The 18,941-nt window shown below is 51.0% G+C and overlaps 1 long non-coding RNA gene across 1 annotated transcript in view; it reads right to left on the bottom strand.

Annotated features, from left to right (window-relative positions):
• The window catches only part of LOC114909282 (uncharacterized), a 53,911-nt gene extending 36,699 nt beyond the window's left edge, over positions 1-17,212 (bottom strand). The window contains exon 1 of the long non-coding RNA XR_003797204.1: positions 17,168-17,212. This is a non-coding gene — a long non-coding RNA (uncharacterized LOC114909282). The remainder of the gene's footprint in view (positions 1-17,167) is intronic.
• Positions 17,213-18,941: the final 1,729 nt, after the last annotated feature.

Raw genomic sequence — 18,941 nt, 5'->3', positions numbered from 1 at the left:
GCGTGCAATCCGGCGGGGGGGGGGGAGCAAAGCGCGTCCCTGCGCTGGAAGCAGAAGGCGCAGCAGTGGCCTACATGTGCTGACGCACGGAGTCGCTGCCTCCTCCTGCCGCGGGCAAGAGCGCCACCCAGGATCGCAGCCAGACGCACGCGACGCGTGCAGCCAACCTGCCGCCTCCGTCTTTTCCCATGAACCTCGGCGGCAGACATGCCTCATTCAGGACCGTACCTGCTCCTGGGACAACAAAGCGCACGCTCTCCCCTGCTGCGCTCGGGTGTATGTGTGCGTACGCGCCTGTGTGAGTAACGACGCTCCCGGCTGACTGTAAGCGAGGGTGTCTCCGTGTCGATCCGTAATGGATTTGGCATGAATAGAGAGCGCGGTGAGATGCGCGCAGGCCTTCAGTGACGCTTTCCACGAGCACTTTTCTTCGCACTTAAAAAAACTACAAGTCATTTGATCACAACTGAAAGCATTTCCTGACACTTAGTAGTTTTTAATGAAACATTTACTCATTTATTTTCCCCCCCTCCTTTCCCCTTAACACAGATAACATTAACGACTCCTCCAACAAAAGGCTCGGCTAATTCTGCTTTGGGGGGGGCTCTTCATTCCTACCCACTTTGGAAGCTGGTACCCAATGAAATGGCACCGTGGCTCTGGTCACACCGGTGAGGAAAAACAGGCATCCAAGGAAAATGGAGGCTCCTAAAGGCCATGCTGAAGAAGTTCTGGAACGGTCTACAGTACGTATGCCGCCAAGAGGCAAGGCAGGCACACTTTTCACAGCCCCATCTCATTCCTGAACGCGGTTGTGCCGTTCCTGCAAAACAAGGGTGAAACAGGGTGGCCCTTGTGCGATAAAGTCCCCGCTGATGGAGATTACAGTTCTCACAGTTACTAAAGTCTGAAAAAGGACCTCAAAGCAGCATTTCCTTTTAAACGCAAAGGGGCAACAGTAACTGGTGAAAGTACATGGCACTGGGGGTGGGGGGGCAGGCTACGCACCCCAACGGATTGGGTGGAACTTGTGGGACGTTTCTGCAGGAGGTGACAAAGCGGTTAGAGCCATTAGATGCTTTCGGACAAAAAGGAGCCAGGTTCAAACCCTCCCTCCAGCTGCAGCACCCTTGATCAGGGTACTCGCCCTGAGATGATACAGTAAAAAAGTACTCTGCCATATAAATGGGTAACTCACTTGACGTAGTTCAACAACTCTATTGTGAATGTCAACTAAATGTACGAATGTCAACGTAAATACCACACAGGGATGGAGAGGAGGGCTTCACGCTTCTCTGGAGCAGCCGAACAACGTGCCAGAGCTTGGGCGCGCGACCGCCATAATGCTCGATGGGCAGCAGGAGCAACGTCTCTGCATGGAGGGCGGAGGCAGCACAGCCAGGGTGACCCAGGAACCGCGAGCCGTTGATCCGCACTCCCTGGAATCGCTGCCGGCCCAGCATGCCGAAACGCCATTTGTAGCCATTCCGACCATCCCCCCAGACAAAGGAGGTCGCCGACATCAAGAGGCCCGTGAAGGACGGACAAGAGGCGATGCTCGCAGCCGGCGGGCGCCAGACAGGACACGGCGGAACACGGGGCCGAGGAGAAGAGCGGGCGGCGGAGGGATGGGAAGGGGGATCTCTGCTCCGGGGCTGCGCGCCGACCGGAGGGAAGCCGACAGCCCAGCAACGCTGATGAAGATTTTCAATTAGGGAAAATGCTTTGCTGTGCTAAGTCAGCGGATGGGTCAGCACCAGCCTCTCCACTTGGCACTGCACAGACCTCACTAGTGGGCCTCAAACCAGCAGCGAGGGTGGGGGAGGGGGAGCGTACGTAAAATACGCCATTTAGGGATGGAGCCGGCCACGCTGCAGTCTCCCGCCGTTCAAACGCCTCTCCGGAGCGTCCGAGCAGAGGCACAGACCAGCGCTGGATCGACACACGTACGAAATGCCGAGATCCAACTTCATCTCAGTAGCCTCCCCCGAATCGAGACCGCAGGTGCCTCGTGGCCATTAGAGCGACCGCCGTGGAGGAGCTCGCAACGGTTGTGCTCCAATACTTACATGAGTAACTCATGGCTCTAAACGAAATGTGTCGTTAAAAAACCAATCCATTAGAACAGCAAACAAGAAGAGCAAATAAATGAATAAGCCAAGGTGGCCAGCGCTCGACTAGCGGGGGCTTCGCCCCGAGACGAGCGTTTATGACGCAGCCCCGGTGGCTGCGAGGGGTTCGGCTCCAGCAGGGCGCCCCCCCCTCCCCGCAGGCTGTAGCGGCGGGGAGGAGCGTTCAGCAGGCGTGCGGCGGGGGCCTAGAGAAGGGTTCGTTGCACATACCCCTGCCAGCACGCTGCGACGGGACGGCCAAGTAAACAGCGGGGACGAGTTAAGCCCCCCACTCCCGCTGCACAGAGAAGGACTGGGGATGTGCCTCTGCGGCGCTCAAAGTCCCGCATCTGGAAGAAAAGATGCTTATGCTTCACTCTCGACTCCTCTGTAATCACACTCATCGCTAAGACGTTGCCGAGGCACCTCCTCTCCGTTGGTCGGGGGGGGGGACCTTCCCAGAGGCCTGCCTCCAAAAGCACAGAACCATACACATATTTCTGCTTTTCATAAATTAAAACTATTATATTACAATAAAAAAAAAAAAATTCTCGACCAGAAACACTATGTGAACACAAAGCTTTAAAAAGCAAACTGCTACGAGGAAAATTCCACACGGCACAAACACAATGGCCTGCGCTTGAGAACGAGAGGAGACGCCGCCCACTGACACACCCAGACCGAACACACGCTGGAAACACGCAGCAGGGCCCGAATCGCTGAGGACCTGCACCCGGCACACGGCTTGGGCATCGCCGGTTTTCACTTCCAGCGCTGTCTAGTCTCTGCTGTACGTCTCCTCACTTCTACCACTATGACCCACACCACTGCCAGGCAAGGCGGGGACACACGGTCACAGTTAGGGGCGCGGAGAGGCCAGCAGACTTGGGACCTCATGCTCGTGTCCTCAGAAGACAAGAAGAGACCGTTTCCTTCAGCCTCTCTCGTGGGCCCACGTTCAAAGACACCGTCAGCGACGGCGTTCCAGGAACATGCACCTAGGTCACATTTCAAAAACACGTCTGGCTCTGCCTGCGTTCAGGTTGCGTAGCAGCGTTTGGATAATTAAAGCGGTCCTCTTCGTCCGCCAAGGTCACGGAAATGACTTTGACAGCGATACGCTTCCAAGTCTCCTCCCTGAGGTTCTAAAGCCGCTGGAGACGGATGATCCGTCAATGTCACCCTCCAAATTCGTAGCCAGACACTCGCACACCGCCGTCCCGAGTATTTCGCATGCGAGTTAATCATTCAGAAACAAGGGCCACGAGTTCAGGACCCTCAGAACATCCCGGGATGGTGAGAGCGGCGAGTATGACGCTGACGCAGCAAGCTGGGATGCTGAGAAGGTCAGGAAGCTCAGCGATGCAGCTGCCATAGAGGAGCACAAATGGGTTACATAAAAACAATCTTCCCAGGAACCTGGCGAGCAAATAAATAATGCAGTAACAAAACACGGGCGGCAGCGTTCCAGGCTACGGAGAAAAGGGCGCATCTGTCCGAGGAGCATTTCAAGGTACAAGTGTGATCCCGCCCAGGGACAAGAGCTCAACACCAAGCACACGGACCCCAGAAACACTGACCAAGCGACGCTGCAGAACAGGCAGCAGGGTGCAATCGAACACGGCGGAAAGGACGCGCGCAACCTCCGCCAATGACCGAACACGCACTCGAAAGAGCATTTCTGTGACACGAAACAGCCTTTTTAACAGGAGGTCCTCGTCTACATTCTTCTGGAAAACACGTCGCGAGAAGATCTTGTTTTTCTTTTCCATCCAGGTTAGAAATAAAATAATTCACAGGAGTATTCCTTTTACTCCATCTCCCTTCGCTGGACTCATCTTACTGCAGCGCACCTTCACGGGACACGTGAGGCTGTTTGACGCACCTGCTACGAGAACGTCGTTGGGTACCAGATGACTGGAATGACGCTCGTGTCGCTACTCTAAAGACCTTTCCTAAATAGTCCGACTTGTGCCCGATCCACACCAGAAATCGCGCCGGCTGCCGCGCTCCCAAGACGAACGTCCGTCTCACTCAAGCGTCCAACGCTCTCCCGCGAGAAAAGTTCGTATGCAGTCTGCAGGACAACGTCAAAGTCATCTACAGGAGCCGGAGCTGCACTTCTTTGGAACTTCTCACCGCTGCTGAATATTGTAACCCTTTGCCTTTGAGTTATATGATGTGCCTGTATGTATTTGCATTTTTCCAAACACTGACTGTCTCTCCATGTTTCTCTGACCCACTTTTTCTCCGTTGCGCTGTTCAACAAATTCTAAAAAAATAAAAGGTGGCTGGGCCGCGACAGGACCAAAGCGACAGTGTGGAACTGGTTGGTAAAGATGAGAAGGGCGTGCGAATCCCAGCCAAACCGTTGACATCTAACACAACGGCATCCAACCACCAAGCACGACGTCCTGTTATTTTAAGCTCAATTTTTACTCTGTTCGCTCACTTCCTTGGACACACCTCGCTCCAGCAAAACCGTAAAGGACCTTGGGTCCTGAAGGTCGGCGAAGACGTGTCCGTCGCCCTCCTGATGCCGCCGTTCCACCGCACCTTAACAGGTTAGGAGTCAGGTACGACGAAGCCGGCTCATTAAAAAGTAATCGCGAGTGTTAAGTGCCTTTTATCGCAGGAGACCTGTATTGTGCGTGAATAAAGGGTGTCTGGGAAACTCAAGCTGGCCTCTGGTCGGGGCCCATTAGCACGGGCAGAACAGCAGATAAACCGCGCCCTTCTCCTCCTTCCTCTTAGTGCCGCCAGCAAGAACGAAGAGGTTTCCATGCCTGCCATTAAATGCTGCAAATATACACTGGTCTTGTCTCGTCATCCACAACGTCCCTGCAACACGCCACGGAATTAAGCCGTTCCCCATCTCTGTCGCGTCGGCTGCCGTGCTCCAAAGACGAATGTCCGTGCGGTCCTTCCTTGCGGTTTGGAGGCCGGAGCGAAAATAGCAGCTTTCCCACAATCACCGCAAGTTCCGTCACGTTAGAGAGCCCAACGCACGCTCGAGTGTGACGCGGCATGTTCCAGAAATACGAACGACTTGGAAGAAACCAAAAGAACGTAGGAGAGCGAGGATAACACATAATGGAGCAAGTGTTTTTTTTTTTTTTTTTAATGAATAATAAAAAGCCAGTTCACATTATTTTGCAAGTTTTATTTTAGGAAACTGCTGTCGTCGCTACCGGGTTTGGGTGAAAAATCCGAAGCGACCCTCTCTGAGGTCGCAGCCATTTTTCAGGACAAATCTTTCAGCACGGGAAGGTGGACAGCGAGGACCCGCACGGCCGGACCCAAGAGCCGCACATCGAGCCGGAAGAGTCCCGGCGGACGAGGCATTTCGCCACCGCAAGGTCACCGTCACAAGACGGGCAGAGCTGATCCGGCAGCGCCTTTGGTGCCTTTGCCTTCTGCTTCTGCTCTCGGCCTCGATCGCCCCCGGCAGCTCCGACGGCTCCCACGGCACAGCGACAGGGAGCAGAACCGCCTTCATTAAGAGCAGCCCATTAGCCGAGCGAACGAGGCACCGCCACCAGGCACCTGTGTCATCAAGTCACCTCAAAAGCCTGACAAATACATCTCATTATGTGTTTTTGCGCAAGCGGAACAAGTAAAGGATTACGGTAAAGCCAAAATGGTACATTCCGGCTCGAAAATGCAAGATGCCGTTATCCTGGAGAGACCGCCGTTTATTCGGAGGTCAGCATTCCTATAAAAGTTTGACTAGCTGTAGGCGAAAAAGTTCTGCTCCTTCGGGAAACAAGTGGAGGAGCAGTGCGGTAAGTAGCGCCGCTGTGTCACAACACCAGAGCTGTGCGATCTGACGCGGCTCCAGATCGGGCTCAGCCTGCGTGCGGTCGGCATGTTCCCCCCCGCGTTTGTGTGGGTTTTCTCCGGATGCCCTCATCTCACGCCCCCGCAACCCAAAGGCCCGCATTTCAGCCGAACTGGTGACTCCAAAACGGGACACTGGCGAAGCCTCGTGCGGACGGCACTAAATGAGTCACTTGAAAAGCTAAAGCAAAGACGGGGGAGCACGCAGGAGATTACCAAAATATATTTCTCTTAACGTGACAGATGATGGAGGCATCCTGCCGACACAGAACGTCGGCAAAAAGGTATCCCGCCGAAACGCGTCCGCCAACTTACAATAAACAACTACTCAGACAAGAGTGTGTGGTCCCTCCCATCATTGCTTTAGACTCCTGGGTACCAGGAGGTTCTGAACGCCCAAGCCCTTAACTGGATTCTTCTGTTGTTCCAATATATTACTCAGGAAGGTCCCAACCGCCAGCAGCGACCAGAACTTCAAAAACCAAAGACTTTCATCTGAAGGACTTTATTTTTTAACACACTCAAGCAACCCTTATAACGAGAACGCTAGTTTGGAAAAACAACTGTTCTTTTCCTCCAAAAACAGTACCATCCTGGTAGTCAACCCTTGGGAAGCCATGCATTTGCAAGCTGATGGTGACAAAGAGATGAACAAAACAGTGACCCAATGAGGTGACCAAAGAAAGAGCTCATCTCAACACTACCAGCGCATCGTTCATCACTGCAACAAGCATTTAAAAAAAAAAAACTGAACTCAACCTGAACGTGCCGGTCCTCACATTAATTCCCAACAACTCACGACATATGTACAGGCCCCACAATGCACTGTAATAATAATGGAATAAATGTACCGTAAAGCTGTGAGCAACTTGGTAGTTGAGAGACTGGAAGAATCAAACCTTGAGGTGGAAAAAGAAGCTTCAAACATTTGCATTTATTTATTTAATAGACACGTTTCTCTAAAGCGACTTCAATCGAACTCTATATAGTTTTATCAGCGCACACACCTTATTCACCGTGGTGACTTACACTGCTAGATACACTACTTACACTGGGTCACTCATCCATAGAAGCAAAAAATGTAAGCTAAATCACTGCACTGATTGAAATCATTCATTCTTTGTCCCGCAAGTGAACAAAGAGAGGAAAAATAAGATACCTGCTTATCAATATACGGATGGAAAACTGCCCCAAACTAAAAACAGACATATGGTCACTATGTACGACCAGTATACATCTATTTATCTCACACTGTTACTCACACTCGGCGGTTATTCATTCTCATTTACTTCACCAAGACAGAAGAGAGGAAAAAAACCCCAAACCTATAATTTACAATAAAATGTAATACAACAACAGGCGATGAATTATTATTTAGGAGCTACTAGAGCGATTAAAAAAAACTGAATATGTTTTCAATTCAATCTTCATCTGTGCAAGTCTTTTCTTACGAGAGAGTGAGCCTTCAGAGAGGACATTTGTGTCTTGCGAGAACAGTAGATTAGTTACCGGGAACGGAGGTGGTCATGAAATGGACAATGGTCCTCACAGCGAGTGTGTTAAAAAGAATGGCAACTCCCTAAATGAAGCTTTAGAGCTTTTTCTGGGGCGCTCGCAGAACATCGAGAGTCACCGGATACCCATCTCTCAACAATTATTTTTATAAAGCACGTCTTAAGCGTTGCCTTTTTTTGTGCAGCACATTTCCGAGCGAATACCGCGGCAAAGCCAAAGGACGAGGTTTTCCAGGAAATATCCTGGAACCTTCAAATGGACCACACTCCACAAAAAGTGTGTGTAAGGCAAAGATCCATTTAAAAAAAGGGTGAGGGGGGTTACCCTATACATAAAAATACCTAAATAAGAACCATTGTAAACTTTGCCTCTGCTCATCCTCATCAATGAGTTCAAGCAGAAATCTCTCGTTTCCCTTCTCAATACCACCCTGCACCTCCATGCATTTCTCATGCAACATCATCTTATGCAATAATATACTGCAATATTGCTATTAACCTTTACTTAGCTCACGCTTTTACCCTGGGCAACCGAAAATGTCACAAAATCAACTTTACAGTGGCGTGCCATTTATAGAGCACGGTACTCTTACCGGACAAATTCAGGGTCGTTCCATTCAAGTGCCTTCATCAAGGGTGGTACGACACAGCAGGATCTCAACCGAGAGAGAGCCTTCAGACCGCAAGGAGACGGCGCACAACGCCGCGCTCGCTACCCGCTGCGCCAGCACGCCGAAGCAAGCACACGGACGATCCGCACGCGAGAAGCAAACTAAGAAACGACGCGTTTTTAAATAGGGGCGACTAGAGACCGCTCGCTTTCCTGGCATTCTCGTTCTGCGTAATCTAGGCCTCACAGTTTCCTTCCTTTGCACATTCATCCTTCTGCGGAACGGTTCAGAAAGCGAGAACAGCAGCTGTTTCTACTGTATTTATACACTGTTTATACACTGTGCGTTCAGATGTGTTTTTAGTGACCCCACATGCAGTGTGTTTATTTATCGACCTTTCCCCCTCTTCCATTAACATCACTAGGGTTTTAGACATACTTTGTGTCAAAAGCAGCTATATACTCGTGTGTGTGTGTGTGTGTGTGTGTATAACATTAATATGCAGAACGGAGCCAGATCAAATTCAAACATGAATTCTTTTTGATTCAGCAAAAGAGAATATTTTAACTTAAATAAGAAAAGAGACTCCAGTGCACTCGCCATATTCTGCCTATCATACTGTTCAGGGATCATTTCTCGTCCGCCACACATTTCAGACGCTTCACAAAAATGACAGCACGTGGAATTGCTCCAGAGCGCGCAGCTTCGGGGAATAAATCCAACCTGTTTTAAAGCAGGGATCAAATTAAAATGTTTCCGTTGAATGCACAAAGTGCACGCGGGCCTCGCGAACCGTGCCGCACCTGCTCCGCTTTCCAGCTGAACGTCCCAACGCCACTTTTTCATCCCTCTGCTGTGAAACGAAACAAGATGCACACCTGACCGTGGTATTTCTTTCCCCCGTCCCATGTAAAAATGGAAGCCGGAGCGATTGCCGACCAGGCGGCCAAGGCAAGCGCGACAGCTCTCGGGCCCGTTTTAGCTCCTCCTTCGCATAAAACAGGAGACGCGACGGCGCCCGGCCTCCGTGAGGATCCATCCGAGACGCGAGAAGCGAAGCGAGAGCGGACACGCTGCAGCCGACGGTCGCGCAATCAATCATATTTTAGCGCACCGTCACCTTCAGAAGTCCACCTGGAAAGGAATAATGAGACATTCTCAGTGGATCGAAAGAGAACGCATTCCATCGGGCCGATACTGGATCGGCTTCATCTGGGGATGAGAAAGGAGAATGCTGGGAGAACCTTAGCGGGTTTTGTAAACAGTCCAGTAAAAAAATGGCTCTGACCTCAGTTAACCTTCACTGGTCGTGGGTTAGGTGTAGCTGACCTTTGTGATTGAGGCAGTCCTTGCAATACGGGGGAGATCGGGGTAAGGGGAACAGTACCGGGGCAAGTTGTCTCCGAGCAACCAACATCAACGCGACAACAGCCGTAAACGCCACGCAGCCATGGATCCGTGAGCCACGCGAGCGCCGATTCGGCTCCCGCCGATGCCGGAGGCGGCGTCAAATTCCCGAGAGCTCAGCAGCCTTGTCTCGGACACAGATCGAGCATCACAAAGCACCGCTCTGACGTCCACGGGAAGGCGCGAGCGTTACATAACGCAGCAAGGAGATGGCTGGAAGCAGCCTGCTTACCGCAAGAGGCGCGCGCTGTGCAAACGGAACCAGAGAGCGGCGGTAAACCAAACCTGTCGGCTCGCCGAAAGATCCGCCACGAGATAAAGGCTTTATCGATACCCAGAAGAGGATCCTGAGCGTCCTCCATCCGCTCTGCAGCGGGGTCTGTTCAGAAACAGTACTGCTTCAGAATCTCCCTTCCAGGTCAGCCAACGTGGTCGCCGACGGCGTGTCCCGACAGGGGCTGACAAGTACGACGGAGCACGGCGACGTGCCGCCGCCGCCCGACTGCAGCCTGTTGATAGAATGCGACACACAGCAAATCTCCACTACCCCAAACAAGCATCGCCATGACCTTGGGGACAACGGGAAGCAGGAAGACCCCCTTTGCTCCTCCCCATCATCCACCTGGGCAGATAAACTCATTAGCAGAAACTGCAAATGGAGTGGAATTGTGGGCCGTTAATTGCCATGTTCCTTTGTAATTGCCATGTAAAAGCAGAACTTGTGGACTGGCATGGAAGGAGAGGTAATGGGGGCCAGCAGGACATGCTTTGATACCCCATTAATGTAGTATGCAAGATAAAACATGCGAATAAACTGCCAAATCTCACAATGTCGCCAGGGTTTTTAATCAAAGACAACCGCACGTTCCCACCGAGGGACGTAAAGGACGCAATTTACGGCTTGTGACGGTGGTCAAATTGAAGCAGAAACTCGAGGAAGAGAACACCGTAGCCTGCGAATCACAGAGGGCTCAGAACCAGCAGGGCTCCTCTTCCCATTATTGTTATTTTCTTAAATCTGCTCAGAAGGAAGAAACATTACTGAGGATTAGAGCCCTGATCTCGAATTACAGATTCCGCACCATTGTCAAAGCCACCGTTGTCTAATAATTCCCTGGTGCCTTCATCCTCAAAACCGCGTGAGAACAGCAAAGGGGAGACCTGTGTGGCCAGCGAAGTGACAAAGCAACACAAATACTTCATGATCTGGGACTGTGATATGGGGGGGGGGGGGGGGGGCGGGGGCTGCAGCGGACTGCAGTACTTTTCCAGGTGAAGCAATGGCCCCCAGCAGGTTTCTGACCGGCACAACCACCCAGATGTTCAAGTCATCTCGGTCAAAGAGCAACCAACTGACTGAGCAAATGAGAAGAATAAGTGTGTGTGCGAGTGTGTGTGTGAGAGAGAGAGAGAGAGAGTGTGAGCTGTGAGAGAGAGAGAGAGAGACCGACCCTGTGTCCATCAGCGACAGCTTAGCCAAGGGAATGTGAATATGCAAATCCATACCTTCTACTCTCAGTGGCCAAGCTGCCCAAATTCTTGCTTTTCCAGAGTTCACAGCCACCTTCCCATTCACAGAAATACCTGATTTTAGGCCACTTTAAACAGCTTAGGCAAAAAAAAAAAAAAAAAGGATGAAGAACACAGTTAAACTAGGACCCGCTTTATGTACACACAAAACCTGGGTTGAAAAGCTGCAGCTGCAGCCAGTACCACAGCCGTGGCCCTGATTTTACTATATCAGAGTGGGAGCAGGATTTGAACCTGGGCCTTCAAGTGAAAGGTGGTGGCTCTAACTACTGCACTAGCTGCTCCCTCACTTGTTTATTCTACTAAAACATATATGGAAATTGAATGTGCTCCATTTATTCCATCGTTGAACCCTTATTTCTTACTGAAGCTGTCCAACAGAAGTTGTCTCTGAACCTGGTTTGAACAGACTGTGCAAAGAGCTCCTGTAGGCCCTAAGCATCTTGAGGACTTCTGTAGGACCAAGAGCAGCTTGTAAAATGTGAAAGTAACATTTTCCCACCCGGTAAACGTCCTTTTTAATATGCCTTTCCACCTACCACACAGAGCTCAGCAGCCACACCTTCAAGAGGATTTGAGAAGATGTGAGCCTGGTCATCAAGCACATTATTTCAGATATGAATGGATGTCAGACGTGTGACCTGTCCCAGCCTCGCTTCTGTCATGGGTCTATCACGAAGAGCGGATGACTCAAGCATTTCTTCAATGGCATCCGAGCTGGACGATTCCAACCGAAGCCTTCGTGCAGCGTGAAAAACCTAACAGTGGGAGATGTTTCATTAGCCTGACTCAGACAACAAACACCACAGCGGGTGTCAGTAAGAGGAGCAGATGCCGCGCCCGACTGCGGAGGAGTTCCACAGGGGAGGAAGGTGTCGAGGAAGAGAGGAAGGGCTACATCGTGCTCTCACCCTTTGAGGCCGTGCCTGGCCATTCAGAAGGCACATGGTGGGCAAAGTCCCAAAAACAGAGTTACCTCGAGGACGGGTTTGCGTGCGCCGTTCGGAGGCAGGGTGAAACATCGCAGCGCCAGCCGCAGGCTAGCAACACACATTGTGGTCCCTGGGTCAAGGACGGGGATGATGCACATTGCAGACAACATGTGAAGGTCGTGTGTAGCCAGTACACAACTAGCTCTTTCTCTCTGGTGAGGTACAACTGCTGCAGGGGTAGGAACACGTGAAGGAGACACATTGGGAAAGCATCTGCTCCTCAGTGAGAAGTACAAGCACCTGCAAACACATACAGAGCTGTTGATCAGTTGAGGTATGAGAAGAAGAACTCAAGTTTGTACCTGATCTGGTATCTGACATTAAAAATTATGTAGACATAGAAGTGAAATGATGAGAGTGTGATGGAAACACGGAAAGTCCGGGTATAACGGTGACCCAACAGCGGGAGTAAGTGAGCTTCTTCCACAGTGACTGGAGAGAAACACCTTGCTAGGCACCGGGATATTTTTTAATCATCATCATGGTCATTTATTCTCCTGAATTAGTCAGAAGTGCCTCCAAAGCCCAGGGGGAACCAGGTACAAAGCAAATATGACAGAGAAACAACACAAGTCCCAACTTGAGTAGGACCCCAAAATACCACAAAGTTTCAAAGGGTCCCATGTATCTCAGATCAGAATCACACTTTGATGATAATTTGTAGACTCAAACTCACTGTGATTTGACCACGCCATTACTGTATCCCACAGTACACAACAAGCGTTTCACGTTTAAAGACATCCGCACGCTTTAGAAAGTCTTCATCGGTACTTCACTTGTTCATGGACATCCGCTAACGTCAATTACTTGTTTTCCTATTTTGCCAGAAGTCTATTATAGTATGTTACAGGTGACAAAATCAGTGACAAAATCCTCCGCCTCACTGATCGATGCAAATAGTATCTCAACATGTTGATGTAATGAGTGCAACGAATGCAACCTAACATCAGGCACGAAAACCCCCCAAGCTTTCTGCTCGGGGAGGCAGCGATGAGCCCTCTGGGACGAGACGTGGACATTTAAGGCATGTCAGATGGTGTCTCATAAGCCAGCCATCCATGCATAACGATACACCCCCTCTAAACCCCATGGGCCTCTGCAGCGAGGCTGCTACCCAATTAGCCGCCGTTACCCCTCCATCCCCCATCGGAGATACCCGGAAAGGCCAATAGTTCCAGTCCAATAAACATACTCTTAAGAGGTATTCACAACATTTAATCTGAAGCAGCGACTAAGAGGCACAATGTAAGCCAGCGTTTTATGAAAACATATTAGGGAAAAAAATCTGGCCTATGCACGGCATTGAATTACAGCAGCACTACAGACGATGAAAATAAACACACGCGAAAAGCACTTTATTTCAGTAACCCAAGAGATTAGTTACCAACTCTTCGGATGCATGTTTCTGGTTCGTCTGCTTATTGTTTTATTAGTCTGGGTCATTTGAGTTTTCCTTCCGGCTTCGTGCGCACGTCTGCGGAGTCCGTCGAGTCGGAGTGACTCACCGTGGGTCACCGCGGAGAGCGAGACACCTTCCAGCATGAGACGGGTGGACTTCCACAAGAGGGGCCTAAATAGAAATCATCCTGCGGCTACACCCCCCCCCCCCCGCGGGGGGAAAAAGAAATACATTTCTCCTGCTCTTCAGAGCTCGACTTTATCTCCAAACCAGCAAGTCTGGATTCAATTTCAATTAAAGAGGCGTCCAGGCAATTCAGATGGTGGATTTTCCATCACTTCCCAGTGGCATAAAGGACAAAAAAAAAACAAACACAGCAAACACAGGAGGGCATCAACACTGAACACCTGGAGAGGTGTTATTTAACTCCAGCAACAAACGACTTTGTTTACCGTACTTGAGCTTCAAAATCATTTAGAAGACCCCTGCAAGACCTTACCACATAATTTAACTGTTGGAGGACATAGATGAGTTATTTCTTCATGAATTTTAATGAACGGTTTTAAAACGTTATCTAAAATAGAGCAGCTCTGTTCTGGTGCTCAGCGCCATGACTTTATCTCTTTCGGTTATTGTTCTCCGGTGACCGACGATAACAAAACCTTGGCATCACATTACCAGCGAGTCCCTTTACAGAACCAGACTGACCACTTCGGGGGGTCTCTTTCCACACCGTATCACAATCCCAGGATGAAGAGAGTTGTCGCACTGAAACGCTCAAACCAAATAACCGTCCGCGGAATAAGACGAGAACGCAACACAAATCAACAAAGCAGTTTCGAAAGAAGCAGAGATCGATGCTACAATGATGAAAAACGACATCCCGAGAGGGCCAGCCGATTTTAACAAACCAGCAGCTCTCGGTCGACGTGCGGCACGACTTTCTCTCGCGGCTGAATTTAGAACTGACCGGAACGGACCTCCAGAGGCATCGCTACGTGCAAACAAGCATTAAAGAAAACGTTGGACGAGAACACCAAAGCCATCAGCGTTCTCGTCCGGTACCTGGGCTGCGCGGGCACGGGTTCGAATCCAGCTAAGCCCGCGTGGAGTTTGTTTATTTGCCCCGTGTTCGAGCGGGTTTCCTCTGGGCGCTCTGGTTTCTGCCCACAGCCCAAAGAGATGCGTTCAGGTTGGGTGGCGAGTCGACCACCCCCACCGCCCTGCGTGGACTCCCGCATCGCAACCCCGCGTCAATGTATCTTGCGTGACATCTGCAGCCCTACAGGCACCAGAAGTGATTTCTGGACTCCGAAGTAGCCTACCGCCAGGGACAGGGAGGAGGACGGCAACCGTTCAACCACCCAGAGGGACCTCGGATACGAGCAGTCCACTTCCTGCCATAGTCCCCGCTCTAGTGTGCGTAAGGCCTATTTATGGACTTGATGGCCGGATTTACAAATGCCATCCTTCGCCTATCATATACGCCGAACCCTCATGTTATGAATTTAAGGCACAAACATTTGATATTTTTACCGTTCAATTGCCTTTCCTTCACCGATCCATTTTTTAAACCCGCGTTTGCAACGTGAAACCGCCCGTGTCTCGACATCTGCGTTAGTTGGCAGCGAAAAACACGGATGCAGAGCAGAAAGAGGAGTGAGGGGCTGCCTTCATTCAACTCGCTGTCACAGTGTTCGCAGCCTGCGCTTGGGGTTCAGCAACGAGGGGATGGACGTTGCACGTGTTCTTGTGATGAATCGCAAACGTTCCAAGCGATAAGGAAATTGAAATTTTAATGTTATTTACAAAAAATTAGTCCCACGGATAACTTTATCTGATATCTTTGGAGGACCTAACCAAGCAAATAATTTGAGGGAACATTTGTATTTAAGCTTTTATTGATTGTGGATCGGTGGTAAAAGTGACAAGGTGAATTGAAGTTATGGATGTCTAACCCCAACAGCGTTCATAAAGGGAGGAACTGGTATAAACACACACACGCACACGCACAGGCCGGAGCCGCTTGTCCCGAGCGGGACTGCAGCGAGCCGGAACCTAAGCCGGCAACACAGGACGCAAGGCCGGAAGGGGACGCCAATCCATCACGAGACACCCCAAGAGGGACTTGAACCCCAGACCCACCAGAGAGCAAGCACAGGCCAAACCTGCCGTGCCACCGCATCCCCCCACCAGTATAAACATTTTATTTTATAAAAAAAAAAAAAAAAGTCAGGTCCTCTGCACACCACTGTAAAGCAGGCACAGGGTGGTAAGTTTGGCTCAGCTTTGATTTGACAGGATTTCGCCTCTGCAGGCAAATCCCAAATCTGTCACGGACTTTCCGCAAACCCCACGTGGCAAGAATGAAAGGCGCCAGCTTAAGGGACAGCGGTTCGACTTGAATTCCCACCGTTTCACACCCCCACAGGTAAGGGTGACGGGCTGGTCCAAGCCAAGCCCCGGAGCAGCACACCCACTCGGTCCCGTTGACTTACTACAGCACTCCACGGGTAGCGATGAGCACAAAAGAGATGCGGCAGTGAGGAGCAAACACAAACAGGCGTTCGTCAGCACTGCCTGCAGTTTTGAATCAGCATTCAGAATAAACAAGCGGATGAATCACAGCGAGGGGAACTGCCCACTTTTGTATTATTCACCGTCGCCCTCAGACGCATACTAAGCGAACGCAGGGTTAGGGATCACGCGCCGACACACACGGAGACTGACCTGGTGCCGTCACCTACTCGCACATCTGTGTCCGCATCTGAAGCGACCAGCACGTTCGACCGTCCAACCAGAAGCAGGACCGGCACACACCGACGCGCGCCCTTCCTCCTGTTGCTGGAACGCGCTCGCTGCGCTGTCCTCCGAGGCGTGAGCCGCTTTGGAGAAACGTGTCTGCCAAACGAACGGATGCAAATGTGTCCGCACGTGACATCCAGCAACGTGTCCAGCTGAGCTGTCCAACCTGATCCACCGCTGTCACGTACTCACAGATGTGCGTCCAACCGTGCAGCTTGACCTGGTGCTGTCAGATAATCACACATCTGCATCAACATCATCAACAACAACAGAATAAACCCATAAACAAAACAGTCCAACTTGACTAATGACTGGATGCACATCGGTGTCCGCTTCGACGACAAGCAGTGACCAGCTGCCCAACCTGACAACACGGAGCTCATTCGATCCAAATCAGTGTCCCCCACTCAGTCACTGAGCGTGACAACACGCGGCCATGTACTCCAACCAAGATCACGTGTGTGTGTGTGTGTGTGTGTGTGTCCACACTGGTGATGAAGAAGCGAAGCACAGAAGAGGCGACGGCACCAAGATGATCTCGTTCCTCTCCTGCCGTCTCCCTGCTTCCTGCGCCAACCCACCGTGGTCGTTTTCGTGCGCTTCACTTGACAGCGCTGCAGTGAGTCGGTCGCGCGGCTCTGCGAAGCCACAGGCTGTCGACGCGATCGCGCGCCCCGCGCGCGCCACGCGAGTCGACTGCCGCCGCCGGTCCGCCTTTGCCGCGCGCGCAGCCGCGAGCACCACAGCGCTGCCCGTCCGGGCGGGCGGCACACACACGCGCGCCTGCCAGCCACGCAGCTACTAGCCTCGCGACGGAGCAGCCCGCAAGGTGACAGACAGCTTCACGGTCGGACAGCAGAGCTACGCGAGGGTTCCAATATCAGCACAAACACGACGAGTCGAGCGTGGCGCGTAATAATCGCCGCGCGGACGAGCGGGAGGGCACGCGGGTGCTCACCGAGTGCGCCGCCGCCGTTCGGGGAAACCGCTCAGGAGCTCCTCTTCACACCGGCGCCTCGTCCGCCATCCACCGTCCAGGCAGAACGCCGCCGCTCTGCGGTACAACCCGGGTGCGAGAGGCTGTGTTACTACCAGCGTGAGAGGCAGCGCAGCGATGACGCAGAGCGCGAACAGTCGGCGGACTGACCGGGACACTCTCTCACAGCTCTCACCGTCGTGCACGGTTCTCCCAGCGACCCCCACACACACATACACATACACACAACTGCACAAACGGAGCGTTTTGATAGGACGGGACAGGGCTTGCGCGGTGCGTTACTTCAGGTCACGGTCGGGAGCGCGCACCGAAGGCGGCTATCATTCTAAGTATTGGATTGAACGGACACAAGTAGGCGGTAACCAAAGCGCGGACACCGATTGGATGAGCACACATTGACAGGTGAATCGCGCCGAGCGATTGGCTGCTGGTGCAAACTATGGGCGCGTCATTTTACATGGCTAGCGATGTTTTGAAAGCTGAACGGTCGTTTCTGCCTGTGATTTGTATTGCAGGAAAGGCGTACTTCTAAATTCTAAGTCATCCCGCTTTCCCTATTTCATCCCTGAATGTAAACAGTTGAACGCATGCCATGGCATTAATTCTGAATACTACTAGTTTGCACATTTCCTCTCGTTTCATTAAGCGTTGAATATAACATGAATAACGTTGAATAATAAAAAAAACAGCAGGTAGGCAGGGTTTTTTCTTATTAATTAATCGTTTCCTTCATTAATCACGCAGGAAATAACGTACACACAGACACAGTAAGTCATAACAAAAGCACAAGATTAAACGATTCATCAATGCCATATTCATTACAATCTATGAATTTGCCAGACATTATTATCACTTACACATTAAGGCAAAGCCAGGTTTGTATGACTGGAAAAACGTGCCTTTTTGACATGGAGAGTCCAAAATAGGAGGAAAGTGTGAACTCTGAAGTACTCAGGTACTGATCCCAGTCCGAGGCCCATGATGATGCTGATATGACTCCTTCCTGGAACTGAATTGGTTGGAGCGCCTGCTGTTGGGGTAAATGTTCTGATCAGTGTTTCAGAATTTAGTTTGGATCTTCCTGGGTAAAAAAAAAAAACAAAAAAAACACACCACTCTCCCATTGTGTAACAACATGATCCATATCAAAGAAATGTTTTTCTAAAATGAATTTCTAACAGAGGGGGTGCGGTGGCGCAGTGGGTTGGACCGCAGTCCTACTCTCCGGTGGGTCTGGGGTTCGAGTCCCGCTTGGGGTGCCTTGTGACGGACTGGCGTCCCGTCCTGGGTGCGTCCCCTTCCCCCTCCGGCCTTACGCCCTGTGTTGCCGGGTAGGCTCCGGTTCCCCGTGACCCCGTAAGGGACAAGCGGTTCTGAGAATGTGTGTGTGTGTGTGTGTGTGTGTGTGAATTTCTAACAATATCATGCTTATTATGGAGGTTGAAACCTTGATGTGCAGAACTTACTCAACATTATGCAGTACTTTAAGTTACCATCTTATGACAAATGTTCTTAAAGAGTCCATGAAATTCACCTGGACCGCTTCAAGAAGCCCACAGAGGCTTTCAAAAAAGTTAAGGTGTTCATAACGCAGAGTTTTGTTCTGGTTGTATACGACCCTGAACTGCCGACAATGATGTCAGCAGATGCCCCAGGTTATGGAAGAAGGACAATTTTGAGAGTTCAATCCGGAAAATAAAAGCTGGACGGTGGACTTTGCTTCATGGACATGGAT

The sequence above is a fragment of the Scleropages formosus genome, chromosome 21 (assembly GCF_900964775.1).
Source record: "Scleropages formosus chromosome 21, fSclFor1.1, whole genome shotgun sequence".
Lineage (NCBI taxonomy): Eukaryota > Metazoa > Chordata > Actinopteri > Osteoglossiformes > Osteoglossidae > Scleropages > Scleropages formosus.
This window is presented reverse-complemented; position numbering and strand designations above follow the sequence as displayed.